At 37.4% G+C, this 7,391-nt stretch overlaps 1 non-coding gene across 1 annotated transcript; it reads left to right on the forward strand.

Annotated features, from left to right (window-relative positions):
• The first annotated feature begins 3,193 nt into the window (after positions 1-3,193).
• LOC122453431 lies at positions 3,194-3,300 on the forward strand. The gene has a single exon (XR_006273054.1). It is a non-coding gene; the product is annotated as a U6 spliceosomal RNA (small nuclear RNA).
• The last annotated feature ends 4,091 nt before the right edge of the window (positions 3,301-7,391 follow it).

The raw sequence follows: 7,391 nt of genomic DNA on the forward strand, positions 1-7,391 counted from the left end.
TTACAAAAATATCTGAAGATGTTTAAAGAAATGCTTAAAGTACACTAGGAAAGCAAATGGAAATCTACATAAACACAAACCACTAATATTCATATCACATGTTTTATGATCTTGTATAGATATTTAGTGAAGGTTTTATATTTTGGCTCTCACACAAGAGTCAAAGCATAGAGATGAAAAGATAAATTTTAAAATACACTCTACTAAAACAAATCAAGAGTTCAAAAGTGACAACTTTTTTGTGGCTTAAGACCCATAAAGAGACAGTATATGATGGTTCATTTGTTCCTTTAAAATTACCTATATTTTGTTTCCTAAATATATATACACACAAATGTACTACACAGAGAGAGTAAAATATTTCTAGACTCTCTGTCTGCTAAGATCTAGGCTTTCCAGGTGCTGCTAGTTGTAAAGAATCTGCTGCACAAGAGATGTGAGCTGAATCCCTGGGTCAGGAAGACCACCGGAGAAGGAAATGGCGAACCCACTCCAGTATTCTTGTGTGGGAAATCCCACAGACAGAGAAGCCCAGTGGGCTATGGTCCACGGGGTCACAAAGAGTCGGACACGGCTGAACTGCTATCTTTCTAGCACCAAATGAAATAGGCTTGAAAAGTCACACAGTATCACTGTGATCACCCCAGGCTCCTGAGAAGAAAAACACTTGGTATAAACTGTTCTTTTAGGACTTATCTGAAGATGATAACATGTCAAAAGAACAAATATGATTCTTTTGTGAAAAGACAGAGCTATGGTTAAAATGCTGAATTAATTCTCTTTTTCTCTCTCTGTCTTTATATCTTTCTCCATATACATATTCCTGTATATGAATATATACAAGAATATGTATATATGAATGCATATATACACAAATATAAATTACATACATAACTTGTTCTCTATGTCCTCACTTATATCAAAAATTAACAGAAAAAAGTGTGCTCTCCTCCCTCTCTTCACTGCCAAGGACTTTCATTCAAAATTCTTATCACACTTTGCACCACAAAGTATGAGATAAGAATTACTACAGGAATTAATATGCAGAATTTCTGAAAAAGACAAAATCACTGGGAATTAATTTCAACACATTTTGTCCTATATGTATCAAGAATGAGTGGACTCTTCTGTAATCTCCTCCACTGCCTGAAATAAGTCTATTCAATTAAAAAAAATAATTAAATAATTTAAAAATGCTATTTCTCATCTTATCTCTAGTGTTTCCTAATTCATTTGGCTACATCTCTGTCAAAAATACTTACACAGAGGTTTTCTGTCCATGAGCTTGTCAAACATTCAAGAATGCCAAGTAGGAATGGAAAATATGCCTGAGGCTTGGTCCAAGAAAATCTTGAATACAAAGTTTAAGAACCAATATATTCAGGGAACTAAACATGTACTAAATGTGGGTGCAAGGTGTCCACTTATATGTGCCAACTTGTCAGTTAAGTTCTAGTGTGTGGGCCTGACCTAACTGGGTAGTCATTTTGGAAGCATTTTCCTAACTGCTGAGATAAGTTGTACAATAACTACTACTTTCCAGAGCTACTGACCTAAATTTATGATATCCTGAGTCTCCCTGAGCCTGATAAATTCCCAAGACCTACCATCCCTATATACTTGCTTTCCTTAATCATCATTGACCCTTATAAGATATTCTGATATTTGAAATACATTTTGAAATCCATATTTGAATCTTAGATAGCCAGATCATTTTTAGAGGGAGGGTTTTTTTTCCTTTTTTTTTTTAATATAAGTTCTTTAAATAAACAAAACAAAACAGAATATGAACTCAGATGATTTGAAAACTTATGGTCAGAGAAAAAAACCTATACTTGGATATTTATAGCACCTTTATTCATAACTGCCAAAACTTGGGAAGTGACCAAGATGCCCCTCAGTAGATAAATGGATAAATAAAACATTCAGACAATGGAATAATATTTAGTGCTAAAAAGAAATGTAATATCAAGTCATGAAAGAACATGGAGGAACTATAAATGCATATTATTAATAGGACAGAAGACAATCTGGAAGGCTACATATTGTATGAGTCCAACTATATGACTGACCAGAAAAAGTAAAACTATATAAATGGTTAAAAAAAAAAAATCTGTGGGTGCCAGGGGCTAGAATGAAGGGGAAAATGAATAAGTAGAGCAAAGAGGACTTTTAGGGCAATAAAACTACTCTGTATGATACTATAATGGCGAACACTTGTCTTTTTACATTTGTCCAAATCCACAGGCGTTACAACGTGATAAATGTGAATCCTCAGGTAAACTATGGGCTCTGTGTGATAAGGATGTGTCAATGCAGGTTGCTCAGTTGCCACAAGTGTACCATTCTGGTGAGGAATTTTGCTAATGAGGGACGCTCTGCAGACGTTGCAGCAGGAAGGATATAGGAAGTCTCTATAGTTCTTCAATTTTGCTGAAAAACTAAAGCTGCTTAAAAAAAAAAAAAAAGACTGTCTAAAAAGAAATAAAAAGAAAATGTCACTCTGAAAACAAAACAGAACAAAAACTGATTTGAGACAAAAAATCAGCAATGCATCAGATACAAATTTTTCACATAAATTAGACTGAACAAATAAATATATTCAAAGTATTCCAAATTGATAGTTCTCCTTTTGAATTTCCAGGTACTATTTAAGGTGTTGCCAATTAAATTTGATCAGCACTAATGTAGTATTTTCAGTCTGATTTTCAGATTATGTAGCACAAAATCAGCATGAAACTTCTAATCCAAAAATTAACACAGCTGGATAGCAGAAGTTACATCAAGGATACTAGCTGATGTGTGAATAATGTTTGATTATTCAGGGTTTGAAATTTTCCTTTAAGTTTTGAGAGTTATTTCAATGAATGTTGTAAATATTTGCATGCCTGTGTTTATGTCTACTTTTTTCTACCTATTATTGAGCATGTCTACAATGCTGCAGAGGATGAGAAGGTTAGATGGGATCACCAACTCAATGGACATAAATTTGGGTAAACTCCTGGAGTTGGTGATGGACAGGGAGGCCTGGCATGCTGCAGTTCATGGGATCGCAAAGAGTCGGACATGACTGAGCAACTGAACTTAACTGAATAATACTGCAGACAGTGACTGCAGCCACAAAACTAAAAGATGCATTTTCCTTAGTAGAAAAGTTATGACAGACCTAGACAGCATATTAAAAAGTAGAGGAGTGCTTGCTTCGGCAGCACCTATACTAAAATTGGGACGATACAGAGAAGATTAGCATGGCCCCTGCGCAAGGATGACATGCAAATTCATGAAGCGTTCCATATTTTTCAAAGAACAATTTCCCCAGAACTTGAAAGATGCTCAGATTCAGAGTGTCTAACTCTTAAAGGACAAAAGCTTTACTAAAGAAAATAGTAAATGAAAAAAAAAAAAGTAGAGGAATCACTTTGCTGACAAAGGTACATATAGTCAAAGCTATGGTTTTTCCAGTAGTCATGTATGGATGTGACAGATTGACCATAAAGAAGGCTGAGTGCCAAAGAATTGATGCTTTAAACTGCGGTGCTGGAAAAGACTCTTGAGAGTCCCTTGGACAGCAAAGAGATCAAACCAGTCCATCCTAAAGGAAATCAGCCCTGAATATTCATTGGGAGGACTGATGCTGAAGCTGAAGCTCCCCTACTATGGCCACCTGATAGTAGGGGCCACCTGGTCGGCAAAGATCCGACCACTGGAAAAGACCCTGATTCTGGGAAAGAGTGAGGACCGGAAGGGAAAAGGGCAACAGAGGATGAGATTGTTGGATGGCATCACTGACTTGATGGACATGAGTTTGAGCCAACTCTGGGAGATAGTGAATGACAGGGAAGCCTGGTGTGTTGAAGTCCATGAGGTCACAAAGAGTTGGACACACATTGTACTAAACAACCAAAACAATGCAAGATATTGTGCTGAGTAGTAGTTATATTATTTTTTTTAAGTGGCATGATTTCTATCCTAAAAAAAAATTCCATCTATTAAACAGATTATTCCATTTTTATTTAAGAGGTAAACAAATACATGTTATATCATAAATGTTGCTGCTGCTGCTAAGTTGCTTCAGTCGTGTCCGACTCTGTGCGACCCCATAGATGGCAGCCCACCAGGCTCCCCCATCCCTGGAATTCTCCAGGCAAGAACACTGGAGTGGGTTGCTATTTCCTTTTCCAATGCATGAAAGTGAAAAGTGAAAGTAAAGTCGCTTAGTTGTGTCTGACTCTTTGCGACCCCATGGATTGCAGCCTACCAGGCTCCACACTCCATGGTATTTTCCAGGCAAGAGTACTGGAGTGGGGTGCCATCACCTTCTCCGATATCATAAGTGTATTAAAGACAAAAACCAATGTTGAGAAAAATATTATTTATTAAAATTGGCATGTTTATTTATTGCTAGGTAAATTAAAAGACACTTATTCCTTGGAAGGAAAGTTATGACCAACCTAGATAGCATATTAAAAAGCAGAGACATTACTTTGCCAACAAAGGTCCGTCTAGTCAAGGCTATGGTTTTTCCAGTGTTCATGTATGGATGTGAGAGTTGGACTATAAAGAAAGCTGAGCACCAAAGAATTGATGCTTTTGAACTGTGGTGTTAGAGAAGACTCTTGAGAGTCCCTTGGACTGCAAGGAGATCCAACCAGTCCATCCTGAAGGAGATCAGTCTTGGGTGTTCATTGGAAGAAATGATGTTGAAGCTGAAACTCCAATACTTTGGCCACCTGATGCAAAGAGCTGACTCATTTAAAAAGATCCTGATGCTGGGAAAGATTGAGGGCAGGAGCAGAAGGGAACAACAGAGGATGAGATGGTTGGACGGCATCACCAAATCAACGGACATGGGTTTGGGTGAACTCTGGGAGTTAGTGATGAACAGGGAGGCCTGGTGTGCTGCGGTTCATGGGGATGCAAGGAGTCGGACACGACTGAGAGACTGAACTGAACTGAAGATTAAGCAAAGATTTCATTCTTTAAATCATATTTTTCTTTTTTAATGGTTCATTATAATTCATTATCAATTACCAAGTGCCTATATTTAGGTAGACAGTATGCTAGGCATCGAGGAAACGATGGGGACTCAGAGTTAGACACCAATCCCAAGGAGTTTATTAGTCTTTGGACCCTCAGTCAATGTCTTTTCTGGGTTTTCTATCAACTAGTTGATTTTATATTCCAATAAGACAACAGTTCTTACTTGATTTTCTTTGCTTATCCATTATTATTTTTATTTATTTACTAATTTCTCTTCTAGCAGTATACATGAATATTTCCTAAGATCTCAACCCTCACAGCTTAGCAGAACATTTGGCATATTAGGGGAGACAAAATAAATAATTTTGTAATCTTTATACCACAAAGTTTATTTATTCAGATTCTTCTTACAATAGAGAACATAGATTGTTATTGTGTATAGAAAGGTTTTATTTATCCTCTGTCTGATGGATAGCTGTCAACTACTTTATGGCCACAATCCTCCTAACTAAGCTAAAAGAGATGGTATAAGAGAGGCCACAGTTAACATGTGAGAATAATGACACCAATGAGACTCATTCCTCTGTATCCATGACTTTTGTAGCCTCTTTCATCATAGACTCTGACTTGACTAAATGACTGGGTTCCTAATGGAACATTAAAAAAATGTGACACCAGCACAGGTTTGAAAAGTGTTTACCCAATGAAGCTCATCCTTTCTTGCTGCTGGGAACTCCTTGAAATCCAACTCTTAACTCTCAACTCATAGCATGTTTTAAGCCATTTCTTTTATTCACAGCAATGGACAACTGATACAGAGGCTTTGGCCCACACTCTGCGTGTTTTGTCACAATCATATGTTCGAGTGTGTCCCTCAGGGAGGAATTTTTATGACCCAGTTAGTGAGAAACAGTGTGCCTCAAGCATCAAACTACCCTCTAAGTCTAGGGCAAATGGTGTTTTGGTTATGGTGAGTTATCAACAAATAAGCAAAACCCCTAAATCTAGATTACTTTTATTAGATCATAATTTATTCACAGAAAAAGCATGAAAAAGTCATCAACAGAGAACTGCTTGCATTGCAGTCAGACTGAAATATTTATTCACAATGCACATATTTAAGGGTAAAGAATAGAACGAGAAACTCCCTGAATTCAGTACTTTCACTGTCTAGTTAGGCAGAAACTATTATCAGAGGCAAAGCCAAATATGAGACAATTTTATGAAAATCATAAACTGAGTTTGAAAAAGAAGAATAAAATAACAAAAAAGCAAACCAAAAGGAAAATAAGAAAGCCTTGACTCTCAGGAAAATTTTTCCCACAATTATTTTTTCTTCTCTCCTATGTTTTCCTCTCCTCTTTACATTCTCTTGCATTTTCTCTGTGACGGTACTGAATTGACGAAGAGACCAGGTGAAGAAAGTGGTGGTGGATATCTAACACTTTTTTTTTGTTTACAGATAGTGTTGCTTGCTTGATATTTATAAGAGCCAGGACACTGAAAAAAACCTAAATGCTCATCAACAGAGGAATGGATAAAGAAGATGTGATACATATATATTAATATAAGCAATATTACTCAGCCATAAAAAGGGACAAAACTGGGTCATTAGTAGAGATATGGGTGGAACTAGATAGTGTCATACGGAATGAGATATGTTAGAAACAGGAAAACAAATATAATATATTAACACATATATGTGGAATCTGAAAAAAATATATATATATATCAGTTCAGTTCAGTCTCTTAGTCGTGTCTGACTCTTTGCGACCCCAGGAATCGCAGCACACCAGGCATCCCTGTCCATCACCATCTCCCAGAGCTTACTCAAACTCATGTCCACTGAGTCGGTGATGCCATCCAGCCATCTCATCCTCTGTCATCCCCTTCTCCTCCTGCCCTCAATCCCTCCCAGCATCAGGGTCTTTTCCAATGAGTCAACTCTTCGCATGAGGTGGCCAAAGTATTGGAGTTTCAGCTTCCGCCTCAGTCCTTCCAATGAACACCCAGGACTGATCTCCTTCAGGATGGACTGGTTGGATCTCCTTGCAGTCCAAGGGACTCTCAAGAGTCTTCTCCAACACCACAGTTCAAAAGCATTAATTCTTCGGCACTCAGCTTTTTTTTATAGTCCAACTCTCACATCCATACATGAACACTGGAAAAACCATAGCCTTGACTAGACGGACCTTTGTTGGCAAAATATACAGATGATCTTATTTACAAAGCAGAAAGAGACACAGACATAGAGAACAAGCATATGGATATCAAGGGGAAGTGGGGTTGCAAAGAACTGGGAGATTGGGATTGATATATGTACACGACTGAGCCTATGTAGGTAACTAATGAGAACCTACTGTATACCACAGGGAACTTTACTCAGTGCTCTGTGGTGACCTAGTTCAGTT

Source organism: Cervus canadensis, chromosome 14 (genome assembly GCF_019320065.1).
Source record: "Cervus canadensis isolate Bull #8, Minnesota chromosome 14, ASM1932006v1, whole genome shotgun sequence".
Lineage (NCBI taxonomy): Eukaryota > Metazoa > Chordata > Mammalia > Artiodactyla > Cervidae > Cervus > Cervus canadensis.